Source organism: Apus apus, chromosome 1 (genome assembly GCF_020740795.1).
Source record: "Apus apus isolate bApuApu2 chromosome 1, bApuApu2.pri.cur, whole genome shotgun sequence".
Taxonomy (NCBI): domain Eukaryota; kingdom Metazoa; phylum Chordata; class Aves; order Apodiformes; family Apodidae; genus Apus; species Apus apus.
The window spans coordinates 100,726,727-100,747,176 of record NC_067282.1 but is presented as its reverse complement, the minus strand read 5'-3'; the positions used below and the strand labels follow the sequence as shown (position 1 = coordinate 100,747,176).

The 20,450-nt window shown below is 40.1% G+C and overlaps 1 long non-coding RNA gene across 2 annotated transcripts in view; it reads right to left on the bottom strand.

The window, feature by feature from the left end:
- LOC127383859 (uncharacterized) overlaps window positions 1-20,450 on the bottom strand; it is a 76,504-nt gene that overhangs the window by 25,647 nt on the left and 30,407 nt on the right. The window contains exon 3 of one of the 2 annotated variants that reach the window (XR_007889323.1): window positions 5,606-5,653. The exons of the other annotated variant lie outside the window; for it this stretch is intronic. This is a non-coding gene — a long non-coding RNA (uncharacterized LOC127383859). Of the gene's footprint in view, window positions 1-5,605; window positions 5,654-20,450 lie in introns of those variants that run through there. 2 annotated transcript variants of the gene reach the window in all.

Below are 20,450 nucleotides of genomic sequence, written 5' to 3'. Positions count from 1 at the left end.
GCAGTCCATGAAGAACTCCAGCCCATGGGAAGGATTCATGCTGGAGAAGTTTGTGAGAGACTGTCTCCAGTGGAAGGAACCCCAGGCTGAAGCAGTGGAAGAGGGTGAGGAGGAAGGAGCAGCAGAGACAACATTTGAAGAATTGACCACAATCCCCATTCCCCAACCCCCTGCACTGCTTAGTGGGAGCAGATAGTCAGTTCAGGAGAGAAGTTAAGTCTGGGAAGAAGGAAGGGGTGGGACCAAGGTGTTTTAAGGTTTATTTTTTATTTTCTCATTGTCCTGTTCTGATTTTGACTGGTAATAAATTAAATTAATTTTTCCCAAGTCAAGTCTGTTTTGCCTGTGATGGTAATTGGCAGTGATTTCTCCTTGTCCTTATCTGGACCCATGAGCTTTTTGTTGTATTTTCTCTCCCCTGTTCAGCTGAGGAGGGGAGTAACAAAGCATCCAGTCAGAGTCAACCCACCCCAGTTCACTAGCTTTTCTGGAGGAAAATTTTGTCAACAGCAAGAGATGACTGGAACCCCCAGATAGTATATATACTTAGTGAATATTAAGGAGACTGAAGACATGGTTCATATGGACTCTGCCTGTACCTGTGGCATTTCTCCAGGGACTACTGTGCTCACAGGATTCAATGTACATTTCTAGTGCTTTCAAGACTGCTTGGAAATAGTCACCCATGGAACTGAACCTAAGGTCCTGGACCTCTTGATCTAACTGAGCTCAAACTCTGCAGCAGAGAACTTGGAAGTTTCTGAAATCTTTATTTTAAAGGGATCTTTTGGCTGGGCACATGCTTTCCAATGGGAGCAGGGCAGGATTCTGGGAAGCCCTCTCCAGAGTAGTGGACATGTTGGCTGAGCCAGCTAGTCTGAGGCTCAGCACCCTCTCAGTCACACCATGAAGTAGTCTGCAGCAGTATGCTGTCAGGGAAAGACAAGACTTGGAACAACCACCAGCCACAGAATGAGACCTGTTCTTTGGCATCAAAGATCGTGAGAGGTGATTCCTAGTTTGCTATTCCCTATTTCAATCATTCTGCAACCGTATTTCAATTGGTTCACAACTTCAAAACTGTTGTTTGTGTTTGACTTATAAATATGGTGTAAAGTTTATGTTTGGGCTTTTTTTTAAGGAGCTATTTGTGAACTAGAAATCCTGTGTTTTCAGCTGTGGCAGTTACAGACTAACCCAGCCACTGATGGCTACAATATTATCCTGTTCTTTTGCACACACTTCACGGTTTCTATCCGGTATTTCTCATTGTACTGTTCAATTGTAACAGGACTACACTTCAGCTTATTTGTGTACAGGGCTAGCCACAATAAGGCCCTGTTTCATAATCATGTTGAGGTAATGCCCAAGGCTCTCACAAGAAATAATAAGTGACACAACAGAACTGTGCAGAGTCACACTTCTTTAAAGTCCAGCTCTATTTGAGGGACACGAGAGCATAGATAAAAACAGCCACAGGCAGCAAAGAGCCCCTTCTGAAAACAGCTCCTGGTAACTTATTCAAGTCAGTGGTCATAAAGAACAATAGGACAGCTGTTAAATAAATGGGATGCTTACCACTGCACACAGAAAACCTAAAAATTTCAGCAACAAACCCATTAGCCTTTACTACATGAGTGGTACAGGACCTGCTGTTTCAGTAATGCTCTGCTGGGTCACATAAAACCTGTAGAGAAAATGCAGGGAAGTCTGGCATCCATCCATTCCTCCATCTGTCTGGAGGCAGCTGGGAAACTGCCCCAATCAGTCTTCAGACTCAGGGATGCTCTAATGCTTCAGCCAGTGCCAGTGTATGAGAACTGTTACACAACCCATGTGTTCATAAGCCTCAGTTTGAAATTAATGCCTTATATCATCTCTCATTAACAATTAAAATAAAAGCTCTGTTTTTTACAGCTGTTTCGGTCAGCCCTGCTCCTAGGATGTATGCTCCCGAAACAGTGAAATCACAGATCATCAGCACCATGTCTGGATGATCTTATCAGCCTATGATCATATCCAGTGCAAGCTTTTTTAAGCAGGAATTTTAAAACTGTTTTCTACCACATTCCAGTGGCATCAGTAACATACGGCTCCATGAAAGACGGTGGAGAGCATATTCTGAAAAATACATGGTGTATATTAAAATCACATCCGTAAGGACACATCGAAACATAAGGCAAAGACATGATGAGCCTGGAACTACGTTTTTTCCCAAGTGCTTTGGTTTGGGTATGGTACTGGGTTTTTTCTCTGCACTAGATAGTCCTCCTAATTTTTTATTACTTAAAAAAACCCACCTAAAATAAAACAATCTAGGAACGAAGGAATTAGATTAAGTCTTTCCACTTAGTTAATTTCCATGATCTAATATTTCCCTCATGTTCTAACACAGCTCTGTTCTCTACTGATGACATCAGGACTGAGGAAGTCCCTTAGAAGGTGGTTTCAATTAAAGACCAAGACAGACCACAAATCACTTAGTACCCCAGACAAAATATACTCTGTTTTGTGTGATTGCAGGTGAGCCAGAAGCTGTAACAAGAACACTGAGGAAACCAAGTCCCTTTGGATATAGATGATCAATAATGTTCTTCACAAAGTTCAAAACCATTCAGGACATGGTGTCTCACCAACTTGTACTGTAATATTTTAGTTACTGTGGATCTCGTTTCTGCCAATATCTTAAACAGCAATAAATAATAAATACTTGCCTGGGGTATACATTCCCTACCATTTATTCTATTATCCAGGCAGTGGCAACAGCTAAGAAACAACTACCATTTAAGATAACTAACCACTTATATGTTGCTAATTATGAGCATCTATGGGTAACAAGGATCAAGACCCTTCCATTCTGGATACCATAGAAGAAAAGTTGGCCAGATAGCCACTGCTGTAGCATCTGCATAAATGAGTAGCAGCAGGATAGTCACCAGTGGACTTCCTCCCCTCTCATCCTGCAAATAAAAATGTTACTACAAAGACACTAGACACAAAAAAGAAATGGACTATCAAGTGGGCTGAGCTTGTGTGGAGGAAAGAATAGAGGAAAGTTTTTTAACAATATGGGGATTGGGGTTTTATGGCAGCAAGGTAAAAAAGGTTGATTTTGTGGGACTGATTCCTGGTATGTCGTCCTGTTGTTTTGATGCTGGTCTGTATTGTACGTTTGCCAAAAATGTCAAAGTGCAAGATATAAGATTTTGTTTTATGTCCATCTGTTCTGAAGGAAGTAAGCCAAAGTAATCCACCGATTCGGTAGCTGATGTGTAACCTCCTTTCTCTATTAGACTTGCGTATCTCTGCTTCTCCTGCACTTCCAAGAAACTGTGAACTGTCTTATCCCCAGGAAATAAAACAAAATTGCAGAAACAAAAAGCCTTATTGAGCATTTGGGAAATGTTCTGAACAGCACTGCCTGTCTCCTGCGGCAAAATGCTGCAGCAGAGACAGACACAGTATTGGTGGAAACGACTGCCAGAGGGATGTTGCAAACTACATACAAATGTAGAACCCAGTGTGACTGTTTCTCTGACCAGAGAGCTGAACACAGGAACACACTGAGAAAAGCACTACCATGTGCTGGATGTGCCCACATTACTAAATACTGAGTAGCAGCAAGAACAGGGCACGGGAAGCAAGAGAAGAATAAACGTATAATATAAAATAATGAAGCTAAGTTGCATATTCAGTCTTTTGGGTGACTGCTAGACATGAGTAAAGAGGAATACTATCCTTGTCCCCAAAACCTGTCAGATTTTTTATTTTCAGATCCTTCCTCACAGAAATCTCAAAAGAACTTCAAAGGAAAAACAGGATCTGTACGGTGAATGGTAGAAGATGCTGGACTGAACAGAACAGCTTTGCCCAGTTGCTTAGAACGAGGAAAGGACTCAGACAGTCTATAATCACTTTAATTGGAATTAGCCAGGACACAGAAATAATGTTCAGCTGGTAGCAGGATTTGTATACACTCTTAAGAGGGTAACTTTTTACAGTATGATACATCTAGGTAGGAAATTCATTGGTAAACGCACACTAGGTGTTGCCAAACCTTGATTTCCTGACCCCAGGTTTCCCACCTCTGTGGTTGGGATCCACCTGCAGAAGCAGCACTGGCAGAGTGAACATGGATAAGGCCACTAGGGTGGTGATACCTTCACCAAGCTCCCTCTTCTGCCTGCTGAGAAGAGGACAAGGCACCTCCATTGCAACATCCACAGGGACCCCCCTTAGCAGTCACAGCCTGCTAACTAGGTGGTCCTGCAGGGTGCTACAGGTGTATTTGGAAGAAGCCCTAAACAACATCTCTGTCGCCCTGCCTTTTAGTGGCTCTAACATGAAGCATGAAAAGGAGGATCAAGCTGCATAACAGTGGTTCAGATCACCTCCCATGCCACTCCCAGCCTAGGGAGCAGCAGCTGGAGGCTAGTTTCTCACTTCCTCGAAGGAAAGTCATAGAATGATAGAATTATTTTGGTTGGAAAAGACCTTTGAGGTCATCAGGTCCAACCATTAACCCAGCATTGCCAAGTCCACCACTAAACCATGTCCCTAAGCATCACATCTACACACCTTTTAAGTACCTCTAGGGATAGTGACTCCACCACTTCCCTAGGCAGCCTGATCCAGTGCCTGACAAACCTTTCAGTAAAGACATTTCTCCTAATATCCAATCTAAACCTCCCCTGGCACAACTTGAGGCCATTTCCTCTTGTTCTGTCACTTGTTGCTAGGGGGAGGAGAATGACCACCCCCTTGCTACAACCTCCTTTCAGGTAGCTGTAGAGCAATAAGCTCTCCCATCAGCCTCCTTTACTCCAAACTAAACAAACCCAGTTCCCTCAGACACTCCTCATTAAAACTTGAGCTCCAAACCCTTCACCAGCTTCATTGCCCTTCTCTGGAAATGCTTCAGCCCCTCCATGTCCTTCATGTGGTGAGAGGCCCAAAAGTGAACACAGTATTCAAGGTGCAGCCTCACCAGTGCCAAGTACAGGGGGAAAGGGATGGCTGCCGGGTGTAGGGCTCTCCCTGGCAACCCCTTTGCACTCCCACAGACACCCTGCCAGAGGGCATGGTCTGCAAAGCCCATGCACAAGCTCCATGCACTCTCTCTAATCTCCAAAGTGAAGATGTGTCAGACTTGACCACAAAAAAGTGTGCAAACTCTCTTGCCTGGGCTCCTCTGAGGTATGTGCAGCTCAGGCCCCCAGCAGAAGACACACCCAAATGCTGAAGTGGCAGCAGCACTGAGACATTGCTCTCTGCAGCAACAGAGTCTGACCCATGTAAATTATGTCTGTGTGATTTCCTCCAGCTTATCATCTGATCTCGAGCTCACAGTCAAACTGAACCATAAGGGTTACAGGTGAGGGAAAGAAAAGTGCTTTTGTTCTCCCTTTGCACCCCTTCTTCCCACCTTCCAGCCTACCTCACCAGAATCAATCCAAAATTACAGAAAAAGTCTTAAGTTAAAGAGCAAAAAATAGGGAATATGGAAAATGCCTGTCATAAAGGAAGGTTAGTCATAACCATCATGAAGAAGCAGGGTGATTATACACACTTCACACACAACGACAGAAACAATAGGATTACTCACACAATCTCAAACTCTAATGAGGCACATCGGTTACACTCCCACAGCAACCTAGAGAAAGAAGAAGAGTAAAATCTGCTGGGTAAGCCTAGTAAGGACTTTGTGAGACAGCCACAGCTAGCGTGTCTTACTTACGATATACCACAAGCCTGCTAGGGACTGCAGTCCAGGGTTACTGTATGTGATCACCAACCCAATGGAGAGGGGGAGGGAATATAGATGTAGCTATCCTTCTAGCCATCTCAAACTCCAGGATCATCCTTAGAATAATCAGTTCAGGATGAGAAGTTAGGTACAAAACTGAAAGAGGAAGCTCATTGGTAGTTTTAATGGATCTTTGAAGACCTATTGTTCTAAATAGATTATGTACTACTTGACAGATTTCCCTCTGGGGTGGACATCTTTGTGTGAAATTTAGAAAATTACTGGGAATCTTGTGGGCACAATTAATCTCATTCTATTACAGAGGTTTCAGCTGAGGGAATTGTTCTCTCCTCATCAAGCAGGCCCACAGGAACCCCAGGCAACTGCACTGCAGGTGCCCACAGCAACTGTAGATGGATCCGTCCCATTTTTCTCAGGAGCTGAGCTTACTTCACAACTCTTTTTACACACCTGTGTAAGCCTTCAGATGACCGTAACACTTAAGTGCATGCTCAAACTATCTTGCTCCTGGTAAAGGAATAAAGCTTTCCAGGACAGATTATTTCCCATGCGAGACCAAACTCATGGGAAAGTCCAAGGCTTTGAAATCTGAAATCCTTGCTTTTCTGTGAGATTGAAGTAATTTAAAATCAATGGTTCATTCAGACTTAGAAAAATGCTTCACTACAGCTTCATAGAATTTTCACCTTTCTATTTTAATGCTTAAAAAATAAATCTGAAATGTAAGCAGAAAAATAAAACATGATGTGAACATCATGTACCTTAATTATGTTGGAATAAACCAATTTTTTTTGGTGGAGATGTTGGTGAAATCAGTGTGTTCTGTCAAATTTATCAATTTGTGTTGAATCAGCACTTTCTAAGTGTTCATTTGGCTCAGGACTTCGTATACTCTTTACACCTATTCCATTTCAGCAAAAAAGCTTTTCCAATGCTTTTGATGGCACCACAATAACTTCTTTATAGCATTTCTATTTGAAATTCCCTTTACTTAGATTGAAAAAATAATTATGTATCTTCATTTTTTGCTCCTTGCCATTAGTGCACCATCGTCTTCATAAGAAAGAAAGCTTTTTGTCTGCTTGGAGCTCTTCAGTGCGAATAATCTCAAGGAAAACTATGCAGAGGACTTCTTAGTTTGCATTTGTCCTCCTTTGAGTGCCTGAGCTCTCCAAACGTTAACTGGAACATGGACATCAACCCAAACTTTTGGTAACAACTCATTGGAGTTTCTGCTTATTATCACGCCTGATGTTACAATCCACCCTTTTTTCGGAAAAGCAGTGTTTAATTGACCAAAGAAGAAAAACAAATGCTTCCCCATGGCAAAAATTCCATGAACAGTTTGGATGTTTTCTATGAAGTTAACAAGCACTTTAGTCAGTATTTGTAAGTCTCAGACACTGTTTTTTGAATGGACCAAAGTAAAGAAGAGGGTTTGAATAGGATTTTACAGTTTCAATGTGCTCAAGGACACTCCAGGCTAAAATAGTATTTGTTTTATAACATTACTCATAAATAAATGAAGTTTTTAAAGATAGTCTTTATACTCACAATAAATCTAAGTGACATTGGTACAACAAGAATGACAGAAAATTATTATCTTCCAAACTTACAGGGAAGAGTGACAGGCCATTCTCTTGAAACCTTCTTTTTAATATATTTACATTTAATGTGACCCTTCAATCAGACTACGTGTCAAAACATTAAGTGCGGCTTTATGGGCTTTTGGGGGCTCAGTGCAGCTGCAGGGATACAATTCACAGATGATCCAAATACAGGAAAGGAAAAGGATTCCCATTTTAAATACCAACATAATTTACTGACTTCATGCTAACATAGTGTAGGTAAACATAAGACTATGAAGAGGTGGTTTAAATCTTGCTCTTACCAACCAAATGAGAACATTAAATCAGAAAAATAAAAGCAAAGCAAACCAAAACACCCCCCAAAAAAACAACAACCAACCAACCAAAAAACCCAACCTCTTCAACTTTTCATGTTTTGGGGATAGCAAAACCACCTGCAAGCTGGAATCCAGGTTCCAAAGCCACTGAATTCTTGAGGCTGTGTCAGCACTGTCCTTAGGATCAATGAATCAAAGACATACCACTGTCTCACAAGCAAGTTCCCTGTTGATTTTTGTTGTTTTTTTCTTTGCTGCTCGCCCTAAGGGGGAGCATTCCAGGAAGTATGTTGCTCTTTACATAGAAACATGATATGGTAAGCCTGGAAGGAAGAGATGCCTGACTGGGACAGGTTTTGGTTACTCAGAAGCTGATGTTTTTCCCGTCATTCTGATATGATGTCTAAATGCTCAGATGTACATGATTATCTGAAAACTGAATGCTTAATACACCCAGTCAAAATATGAGTGTATACATGTGATTTTGATTTGTTTGAACATAGAGAATATAATTCCTAACTCAGAGTTTACTGCAGAAATTGAGATCATGTTCAGACCACATTAAAAAAATAAATACAGAGTAGTAAGACATGTTGCCCAATCTGTATAGTGTCAGGCAGGTTTCATCCTAATAGAATGAGTTCTTCTGAATCCTGATTTTCCTAGCATGTTTTAATTATTTCAGTTTACCTATTACATTTAAGGCCCAACTTTCGAAAACGTCAAATTCTACCAAGAAGTAGTTATGGTAGAAGATTTAGTGACATAAACTCCTCGATACTTCAAATATCTGCAGTGCAGCCAGCTGTGACTACAGTTTTTAGTAACGTAGGAACTACTGTTATCTAAGCCTGTTGAGAACACCACCAAGGTGACCATCTCTGGTTCAACCAAAGCATAAGCCTTTCAGCTCTTGCCTACTACAAATATGTCCTATTTGCTTACATTGTAGGCTAAGAAAAGAACTTTACTTCCTGGTCTATAGATAGATACCTACTAGAAAAGCGAGTTAGCCAGCTGATTCTTCATTTTGGAGAAGCTACTGAGCATATTTCCTTAGAAGAGGAACAGTTTAATCAATATTCCTTAAAATTTCCTGGGCTTAAACTTACAGACCTGAAACCTTCATTATCTTCCTTATCCATGTTGTGAACTTCTGAAATGTACCTGAGTAACTGAAATTTGTCAATACTGCTCATTTTGACAGAGAGCTAGAAAACCTATTTGAGAAAATCTTCTCAAATGAGTTTTGGGTTTGAACAAAATCAAAATTTGAGGTCGAGTTTTGCCCTCAACCTTCTTTGCATGCAATCAACTCCATGTTTCTAAATTAATTCACCTGGGAGGAGAAAATGGTTTCAGAAATCTGACTAGAATCAGAGAGCTAAGAGACTACTCAAATTAAAGCCAAGAAAACATTCCTGCACAATTCTTAAGCAGTGAACTAATAATAAACAACCTGAATACAGAAAAAAAGCAATCTTGACTAATTAGGGTTTACAATTATTGGTCACTAACTAGAAATTAGCAACACTGTCAAAATGCTATTTGGTTTTCCATGAAAAATTGGTATAGCTGGAAAAATGTTTCCATTTAATTTGGATTAAGCCTAATGACAGGTTTGTGTTGTTTACTGTACCAATTATTCAAAAGTGCAAAGTGTTTTTAAGGATTCCCAGAAGCCCTAGAGTATTACAAATTTTAGTTCAAAGGACTGTGTATTGGAGAATTCAAAACCGTAAGTGTTTTGCTTATAATTTTCCTGTTTTAAAAGCATCAGGCAATCTGAATGAAAAAAACCTTAATTCTCTGCAATCTGTATGACGAGTTATATAACCCAAGGTATGCAAACAAATGAAGAACAGAAAGCAAAAGCTAATGTTTTGAACCAAATGTAATTAATTATTGAATAATTAACTCCGATGCCTACAATACCAGTACCATGCTCTCTTTTTAATAAACTGTAAATTCTGTGTTTTGATTAGTGGTGTGTTTGTCCCTCATAGTTTAGACTATTCTCATGGTGAGCATATTTGGCATGAGTTTTATGATATAAAAACAAGAAACCTTTGCAAAATTCACAATTTGATCCAATCTTGAGTTCAGATGACATCTGCCAGAAGCTATAGGTGTTCAGACCTACAGGTCAAGTTTTCAGCTGTGATTTATATGCAATTAGAAAATCAGTAAGTGAAAAAATGTGCCGTGAACTAGCTGTATGAGCTTTCCCAACACAGTTTGCAGGCTTTTAAGGGCATATCCACTTCATCGATATCACAACTATTTTCAAAAGCATTTTCAAAGGTTAAGAAAAAAGAGACTATTGCTGTGTCATGGACAGGATGTTGAACAACGATGTTTTAGTGGTGATAGTGGTATACATCTTTCACCATATCTATTTAGTAGTTATGCTTAGGCAGCAATAAAAATGAGGAATGGATGATTATTGATTATGGGACGAAGCCCAGACTGTTGTCTGAACAGTTTGTAATCTGAACTATGTAGACTACTGGACGCTCATCTGTGGTACAGAGCACCGTAAGTTTAACGGAAGGAGTTATTTCAAACAACATCTCTTCTGCTTTATCTCAGGCTGAAAAAGTGCATCCACCACACTAAACTAGTATATTATTCCAACTGAAAATGCTGCTAAGTTATGCCTAGGTAAATAGGAGCTACTCGAGGTACCTTTTAAAGAATTCTTAATTCATGCAATTCCAGCTTATTTGGCATTGACAATACAATTTCACACACACAAAAAGTTATCATTCACTCTCATATCTTAATTTAATAGGAAAGAATTGTATTTGAATCTGCATTCCATTCTTTCCCAAATGTTCTCTGTATCACTTTCCACTGCATCAGGAAGATTTTACTTTTGCTGCCATTGGGTTCAAAGATACTCACTACACACTTTTGAGAAGTACCTTGCTTAATTTTGCTATACCCCTACATACATCAGTTCCAAGGCATTTCTCCTTTACTTAATCAAAATATGTGTGTATCACTGTCAAAGGATTTCTTAGGTCTATGAGCAAATTCTAACCGGGGCATCTCTACAGTTCTGCAGTTCCATGAACACCATGAGAGATCTATGAAGGGCAAAAATACACTTTTCCTGGTATGAAGAAACCTAACTGTGCCTCTTAAATAGTATCTAGCTTTTAAAAACATTTAAATACATTTAAACTGTAAATGTCAGAGTGTGTCCTGCAGAAAATAATTATGAAATTAAGAAAAAAAGATATTATTGTCTTTTCTGCACCCTGAAATGCCTGGGAAAATCTCTCTTCCCATCTCCCCTATTTACTTTAGGGTGGGATATATAGAGGAGTTTTCAAAGGCCAAACAAAGAACTTGTTTATTAATAACAGTCTTCTCAGACTGATGGAGAAAGTTACAGGCATTTAGGTAACTACAGCATTATGAATAAGCACTCAGAAGACGAAAGCGTAAGTGGAGTTTTCATATAATAGTACTACTGGCTGTTCATCCAAGAAATTTTACTTGCCAAGGGCCAAAATCATGACTAAAGACACACTTCAACCTCATCCAACAGCAACACACAAATGAATAATGTTTCTGAGTCATATAAAGTGAAGCTGAATACTACAACTGGCTGCATGTTCCTTCCTCCACTCATGCTTTAATTGTGCAATCAATAGTAAAATGTTTAAATCAATAATTTTGAAGTTGTGTGCTCAAAGCTGACACCAATGGAAGAGGTTCTGCAGGCTGCGTAGTGCCAGAGCTGCATTTTTGTAGTAGTTGTATCTTACTTTGTGTGCATCAATCTATAGATCAATACATCTGAAGTAAAAACCCACTACATTTTCCCATGAAAAACATAACCCTTTCCTATGCCTTTGGACTCAATCAGCTTTTCTGTGTTGACCTTAATTCCTTCACAGGGGATGAGCTTGCTCAAGGAAAACTCTCCAAACCTCACAAAGGTACTTCTATCTAGAAATAATTCAGACTGAGCAGGGCTCTCAGAGCTTTTTCAGCTCAGTGCGTTTGCCATTCTCTATGCTTTTTTTTTTCTTTTTTTTTTTTCCAAATATGAAACATAGATATGGCTTGCAAATAAGTGCTGTTGTGGGGGAAAGAAGCAGCGTCTATATAAACTGAGCTAGATGAGGATGGGGTGAAGCAAAAGGCTGAGAGGTCAGTCCCTGCCCCAGCAGCATCCCCTGGCTGGCTGTAGACCCAGCCTGGGCTCTGTGGTCCATGCAAGGTGAAAGGCTGCAGCCCCCACGCAGCCTTTGCACCAGCCCTGATCAGAGCAAAGAGCTCTTTTGTTGAGGATCATGTGAGTCAGACTGCTGCTAAAGGAAATAATTTTGTTTACAGAAATGGGAAGGGAATTGCAAGAGCAATTAAAATCATTTCTTGTTTCATAATACAAGCCATCTAAAGAATGGCTGCTAGCTGCATTTCAGTCTCAGGTACTTAAAAACAAACAAACAAACATTCAATCAGAAAAAGTAACTTATAATTTCACTGAAGATTGTTAGTAAAAGCAATCTTTATTTAGTGCCCTCACATCTAAGAAGCTGCTGTGCCTGGCAGGCACCCAGTCCACATTCTTGTTACTGGGGAGCAGTCCCTTCCCGGCTAGCTGGAGGCAGTGGGTGGACCAGGATCTCTACAGGGGTTGCTGCCTACCTGAAGTTCTACCAGCTCCTGAAGTCTGTGAAGCCCTGGCATGTGCATGAGTACGTGGAGGATAAGAGGAGAGGTGAAACATGAACCTATCACCCACTTCTTACCAAGGCAGTTTTTGGCAGAGCAGTCCCAGACCTCTGGAGGAACATATGGAGATATACTGCATGTTCTCAAGTCTGGCCTGCCTCCAGTAAGGTGCATCTATTTCATGATTTGTCCATGGATTTAATCAGTAAACACAAGTTTTGTAATAAAGATGTCTCAGATAAGCCCTGACTGGCCCAGGAAGGGGAGATTTGACTTGTTTTGTTTCAGGGGTTCTTTTAAATTTTGTAACTGTGTCTCTGCATGGCAGAGCCGAAGTCCAAATACATTCAACCTGCCAATAGTGCCTGTCAAGTCCAGAAACAATACCAAGATGCTGATGTGAGCCATCATAGTTCATATTCCTGAAGACCCAAATGGTTACAGGGAACTTTTCAAGCAACTGGCTGGGAAGGAATAATAGTCTCTCTCACGCACGCATACAAATGTACAGTTCCATGGAGTAATTCTAAAGAGCCACATTCAATAATGTATGAGCTGCTCATGGACATTTTGCAGTAGGAAAAAGCAAAATCCACAATGTTACATATTTCACTGTGAGTTGTTTGTTAAGTCTTACTGTTTTCTCTCTGTTTTAGAGAAGTAAAGTGATCTCCCCAAGGACCCTTTGATGCATCTGTGGTTAAATAAGGAGAAATATGGTATCCTTTGGGACAAAGGGGTATAGCATGAAGACACCTTCATCCTTGCAGACTCCATCCTTGCAGACTCCTAAACAGACCTGAAATTCTGAGTAAACATACAGGTAGCTCTTGTTGTGGTTATTTAAAAATAACTGATAAAGGTTGATAGAAGTGCTGATAATTAGCATGTATCAGTTGCAGAGTATTGTGATGGATTCTTCATCACTGGAAATATTTAGATCAAAATTGAATATGGTTTTTCCCAAAAGATTTATTGTAATTAAAACATGAGTTCAAAGAAGTCTTGAGACCTATACAGGAAACCTAAACAGATGATCACAATGACCTTTTGCTATGATTATGTGTACCACCAAGGCTTCACGGGGCAAGACTACCCTAACCTGGGCACAACGTCAAAGCAAATGCTGGTTCCACAAGGTTCCACAGAAACATGAGGAAAACCTTTTCCAATATGAAGGTGACAGAGCACTAGAACAGGCTGCCCAGAGAGGTTGTAGACTCTCCTTCTCTGGAGACATTCAAAACCCGCCTGGACAAGTTCCTGTGTAACCTACTCTAGGTGCCCCTGCTCTGGCAGGGGCGTTGGAATGGATGATCTTTTGAGGTCCCTTCCAACCCCTAAGATTCTGTGATTCTATATGTCTGTGCTTTAAGGGTTTTCAGTGTAAGACTGAGAAAAGAAGCAACAGAGAGCTACAGGAAAATACAACAATCTGAACTATACAACAAGGCCAGGACAGATTCTGAATCTGTAAACACTTTTAAGACACTGTGATCCTCTGAAGGCTCAGTAAGTTTCAAATATTATGTGAATACATTATATCAGTGTCAACTTCTTAATCTTTTCTTTCTGGGAAAAAGAGGAGAACACAGGAGAGGAGAGGAGAGGAGAGGAGAGGAGAGGAGAGGAGAGGAGAGGAGAGGAGAGGAGAGGAGAAGAGAGGAGAGGAGAGGAGAGGAGAGGAGAGGAGAGGAGAGGAGAAAGGGAAAAAAGAGTTGACACAAAGCAAAACTGTTACACAGTAACTTTCCAGTTAATACATACAACAAGGTAAATCTATTAAGTCTTTCTTTCAGTCCAGGCTGGCTATATCAACTAAAATAAAAAGAACTGCTGTTTTCTTTTGAACCAATGCAGGCTGACACCAGAATTGTGTTGGATCTCGCAGTCTAGGTTTAGCCAGGTCTGGACAACACCTGCAACATGGCCTTCAGAAAATAGTGAAATAGTGTACATAAATGTCAGAGGTGGCATTGCACTGGCTAGAGCAAGGAGAGGCCTCTGCAAGATAAAATACTGAAGACCTGTCTCTTTGGTCTTCTTAAGGAATCCACATGATTCTTGATCTCTTTCCAAGAAGACTTTAGCCGTGGTGGAGGATTACTAATGACTGCCATACCTGTCAGATGAATTATATTGAATCCCACAAATAAAATGTTCCTATGAATCTGCAAAATATAGCATATATCTATACTAAAGAAGATGAAATTAAATTAGATGTTAGTTTATGTTATCAGGTGTAAATTATGTAACAGGATTTCAGTTTAACTACCAAAATATTAGATATAGCTGAATTTAAAACCAAAACCAAAACCAAACACAGAAACAAAAAAACAGTTTAAATGAAACATATCCTCCAGTATTATTTTTTAGTTATAAATCATTATGCAACTATGAAACCCTGAAACTAGTTTAATTGATAAATAGTGCATAAGTTCTCTATTAAAGCTATTTTCTAGAATCTATCTGCATTTTTTAATGGACTATAACACAGGTTTATTTATAATAAATATATAAGCAGACATATATCTTCAGGAATTAAGTATCATTAATGGTAATGGAAAGGACATATCTTGTGAAATGTATTTGGAAATCTCCATATGTTAGTAACACTAGACAGAAAAACAATGATGATTATACTCAGCCTAGAACACTGCAGCCTGAATCCCCAGCATGTTAGGAAGAAATTTAACAGCATTATTGTCTTTGGGTAGTTTTTTAGAAGCCACCAGGAGTGGTGTTGCACCTGTTACCCTGCAACTGAGGCAAATCCAGGAACTACACAGAGTTTCCCCAGACCTAGCATCCAGCTCCCCACCAGTTAAAAGACAACTGGAGGTGTTTATTGCTGCACTTCTGAGGCTGGTATGTGCATCTCTAACACATGAGAGCCTGGGTGTCCTCAGCTCTGGGTGTAGTCTGAGGTTTCCCTGTTTGACAGTGGAGATTTATTTATAGAGAAGTTACCTTGTAAAATGAAACATCTATAGCTTGTGTTCCAGGCTCGGAAAGCATTTTGGGATCATTTCATTCATCTCTTTATTTCCCGTTGCAGATCTGACTGTGTTTTTAAGTGCTCTTAGAACCTTATGCTCTTCTGTAGCTCTCTGAGTACACATTCTCTTCATAATAAAAAAGGCAATTAACAAACTGCAAAATAAATATTTCATCATGGGAAATATAATTCTATGTGTACATTACAGAAAAAAAAGAACAGAAATCTGATTTTGGATGTGGTCACTTAATAACACTATTTCCATCCATAGCATTAATTACTTGCTTCATGTAGTTGCTGGAGTGGCAACTACAACCGCGGAAAAGATTTAAATTGGAAGGAGTGATGGAAAGAGACAATAATAGAGGAAGAAACACTGTGTATTCTTTCCTCAAATATTTTTTGCTTTCCTTCACATCTTCCCTTTTTCTTTCCTTCCTTCTGTATTTAGGGTTTCCTCCCTATAGTCACCAATCTAATCCACTATGTTAGTAACTCCTGTCTTTAAAGTATGGAATTTTCTTTCTACTTACACCCACCACCTGCAACAAGAGGAAAAGAAAAAGGATCCTTTGCCTCAAAGGGCAGCACTGTTGTGAAAAAATGACTGTGTAAAAGAGAAATCCTCTCACTGAACAGAATTTCTGTGTCAAGGGATATATGGTATTTTTTTTTGGAGAGCAGCAATCTGTTATCTGCTAGCTAGGGAAGAGCTAGCATGGCTGAAGGAGTGAGCTCAGACCTCTGCTCTGTCTTGTGACTCTTTAACAGGGCCTGGCTTCACAGGGTGATGTTCACTGCCGACCAACCCAGCAAAGGGTCTTGACGGTGCCACCATGGCATGGGGCAGCTGAGGGCATAGCATGACCCAGAGAAGATGCTGGAGTGGGCACGGATCCTTCTGGCAGGGGCGAGGAGGGACCCAGGGACTGAGCAACCTCCAAGTGGCATTGCATGACACAAGATGGAGTGATCTCACCAGGCATGTGATCCCTTTCCTCGAAAGGGAGAGGTACGTAGGCCACGGACCTTGACACCTGTCTTCAAGCCCTGCTCTGATTTAATCTGCATTTAATGCTTGTGATGATGGACAGGGTACAAAAATCTCAACTTCCCTTGGAGACTATGATAAAACTGAAAGGTCTGGCAGCCAGTCATGCTGTGTTTTAACTGGTAAACCAAAGCTCTTTATATAGAAACCATTAAAGTCATAAACATGAAACTCCACTGTACTGTTTTTACAGCCACCTTTCAGAGGGAGCAACAATCTAAAGTTAAAGCTTTTTGTGAAGGGGCATTTTATGACTCCTGGACTTCAGTCTGTTTAGTTTATCCTCACAAAGGTAAAAAGTGATCTGAACATGGTCTGTAAATACCTCTGAGAGCAGAGGGCTTTTTAAACTAATGGAAAAGGGGTAGAGCAAGATCCAACATCTGGCAACTACACTAACTACATTTGGGAGCAAAGGCATGCATTCCTGACAGTCAGGCTCACCAACCAAATTACTTGCTCAAGGGTATGCTGGATTCTTTCTCAGGTGAAGCCTTGAAATTGAACCTGTGTATTCTACTAACAGAAGGTAGAGGCTCAACCAAAAAACCAGTTGATAAAAATCTATGGCTTTTGTCAGGCAAGATGATAAAAAATAGTCCTTTCTGGCATTAAAACTGTATGCTGAGCATTCAGTTCAGTGGCATAAAGGGAGGGGTATTTAATTTGGAAATCCTTCAATGAAGTGTCTCTCTTTTACTTTCTTTTTTCTCAAAACATGCCTGTTCAGGAAAAAATGTGATACGGCCACAGTGTTCATACAAAGGATTAGCATTCACTATGTTCTCCAGAACAGTTAGGTATTGTTGAGACTCTTCACTTCTACCAGAATATTCCAGTCAGAGGAAAAAAACAATATTAGAAGACCAATTAAACAAACTTCATTAAAACATCTCATGCTGGGTAAAAATAGCTCAGGTCAATAGTGAAGTGTTCATTTTACCTGTCCTCTAACAAGCAAACTCACTGATTTTGGAGGTCATGTGCAAATACCTGTGGTCTGAACCTCAGATGCTCATAAATGAGTTTCACAATTCATGTGGAAATGTCATTCCTGAGATATTCCCAACTCCTGTGAGCACTCTGAAAAGTCCTGGAATTAAAACTGTTCACAGGATGCTGTTAGAAATAGCCACGTTTTCTTAATGTCAGAGATCTGGTGCAGAATGTGGTTTAATTTTTCTCCAGGTTGCTATGACTGCTTGCACATCCTTAACCAACAACACACCACCCTTTTCAATATTTTAGGTTTGTGTACTGGGTGCTTTATATTCCCATGCTCCAGGAGAGGCCAGCATTATCAGCATCTCATATGAGCTACATGCACGTTGGGATAAATTATTTATGCTGGAATTAATAATCTATAAAGATAGCTGGGCTGTATTATATAGATTACAGAAAGCAACTGAAATGTCTCCATCATTGTGACAGATTACTTTGAAAAACAGATGTAATAGAGTGTTAGTCAGGATAAGAGGAAGCTGCTGTAAGCATGACCAGAAATTATCTCACATGAGATTTGGCAACCTGGAGTTAACAACCTAGGAAGCATGGCATATAAATCAAGTCTGCCTTGCCCTGCTCTTCTCTTCTCCACCAGCCTTTTTGCGATTTTGTGATCTGACCTCTTTGGGAATGGATAAAATTTGCAGTGGTACTGGTATCAACAAAAGGACTTTGGATGAGCGCTTGCAGTCCAGTTGCATTAGAGGCTGTAGTCCTCCACACGGCAAGGAATTACACAACAGCCATTTTCCCTTTTGCAAGGTGCTCTTCCTGCAGATGTAGCTGCTGCTGGGGGGACAGCCATCCATATGCACAAAAAGGCTTCCATTGGCTTTCTTCCAAAGAGCACTCCTTCAGCAAGCAGCCCATATACCTGGGTACAATGTTTCAGCGAGCCCAAGCCCATAGTTTATTCCACTTTGGACTGCAAATTATGAAAACCACAGTCAGCATTCCCAGCAGCAGCTCAGCACTAAGCCTCACATTCACTGTCCTGCAGGATGGAGTGCTAATTATTCATATGGAATAATAGCTCTCACATGAAGTAATACATTGACTCTACTCCAAAATCTAGCTTGGAATTTAAAAGATTATGAACAGTGCCAAGAAAACTACTCCAGGGCAAAACAACCCTGAATCTTCAAGTTTAGACAAGAGCCTTACTATAAACAAACAAAAGCATGATATTGTTTGACTTGGTCTTTGAAATTATCAGTGGGAGATCCATTTTTTCATGAAACCCTCCAAACAAGAGGGGAACTTTTACCTCCATATTGTAAAGACAACTACCAAGTATTACCTAGGGAGCATTTCATAAAACATGTTGTAATACATACTTTCTGTTGTACAGGTATTGAAGCAATCACTGCCAGCTCTTTTCTGTAATTACCACTTAAGGATGTCCTTGAGACCCTAGAGACTTAGCCACAGGGAACTCTAAATTTCATTCTATCTTTCTCTGGATTGCCTTTAAAAAAACACATTCCTTTGGCCATCAAAGCCAAGTTCTCACTTTGTGAAGACAAATAATTTTAACATACAGTGTATTCTTCCCTCATGTTCTCTGTCTTCATAACAGGCATTTAAGGAACAGTTACTTCATAGCAAAAGTCCATGAAAACTCTGTGCACAGGTCTGCCATACAGGAAACTCCTGACGCTCAGAGCTGAGATTCTGTAAGGTATATGTAAGGTACAGAGGTTAACGAATCTCCTGGTTGTGTGTAGCTAAAAATCAGGCTAAGAAACTGGTAAACTGAGTTGACTTTGAACTGATGACATAGTGCCATTTTCTCTAAATGTGTGTCAAGTGACATCATAACTGGTTTCCAGTTCAGATGTTCCTGTGACCTTTTGGTTTGCGCTCATAAAGTTGTGAGAAGTAATTCAGACAGACTTGCACAATCACAATAGTTCGCAAATACTGCTCAGTTCCTTTGAAAATACAGACTTCTCAGTGATACTCCTGTGTCTTACTGACTCAGACTGCCTCAACTCTGGACATATATAGATAACAAGCAAGTGAAATGATGCTGCTGTCTAGAAAATTTCACCTCCTTGTTACAGAAGAATTCTCCAAGATGCCACCATCTCCAGCTTCAGCTGTTCATCTTATAAAGTTACTGCAACTTGTAAGTTCTGTGATGTTGACCTTGAAAATTATGATTCATAGTTTGGCTATGATATTTGGTTGCTTTCAGATAACACATGCTTTAACTATTTTACCCTGTCCTGAGATTAGTCATACATTTCTCAGGGATAAACAGTAACTTCAATAAGAATTTTTTAGCCTCACTTCTTACAAGAAGCAAAGACAATGTTTTCAATCCTCACTGGTTTCAAGGTGAATCACAAAATAACTGTGTTGAAGCTGCAAAGATTTATGTATTTCATTGTATGCATGGAGGCTGCCAAACTGACATCAACATGACTGCACATGCATCATCCATCAAAAACCTGTGCATGTTTTTGTAGGATAGAGAAGCACAAGTGGATGTGGCACTTAGGGGCATGGTTTAGTGGTGGACTTGGCAGTGCTAGATTAATAGTTGAACTTGATGATCTTTTCCAACCAAATGATTTCCAACCAAATGTCTTTTTCCAACCAAAATGATTCTATGATTCTAAATAATTTCATTTCAAAATATATTCAACACCTGTAACTCTGACTGACTCCAGCACCTCTGTATCTTTAAATGCCTAGCTGTTGGGCTACTTGTGCAGGTAAAAATTTGAAAGTCTTGACCAAAAAAGTTTGGCAAACCTTAGATTAAAGCTGGGATTTTGCATTAAAGCTATACCCCAATATGTTGCTATACTCACCAGAAAGGTAGCATTCTGCACTGTGGAAGCAAATATAACTCCTTGCTCTACATCATTGTTTAATAAAAATTAAAAATTAGTGATAGGGAATTACGTCCCACCTCATCATTATCTCTTACTTGGGAGCTGCTTCCTGTTGTCAGTGAACTCAACAGTTCAGCAACAACTGACTGCTGGCTTTTCCAAAGAAAGAAAGTAGTCATTCC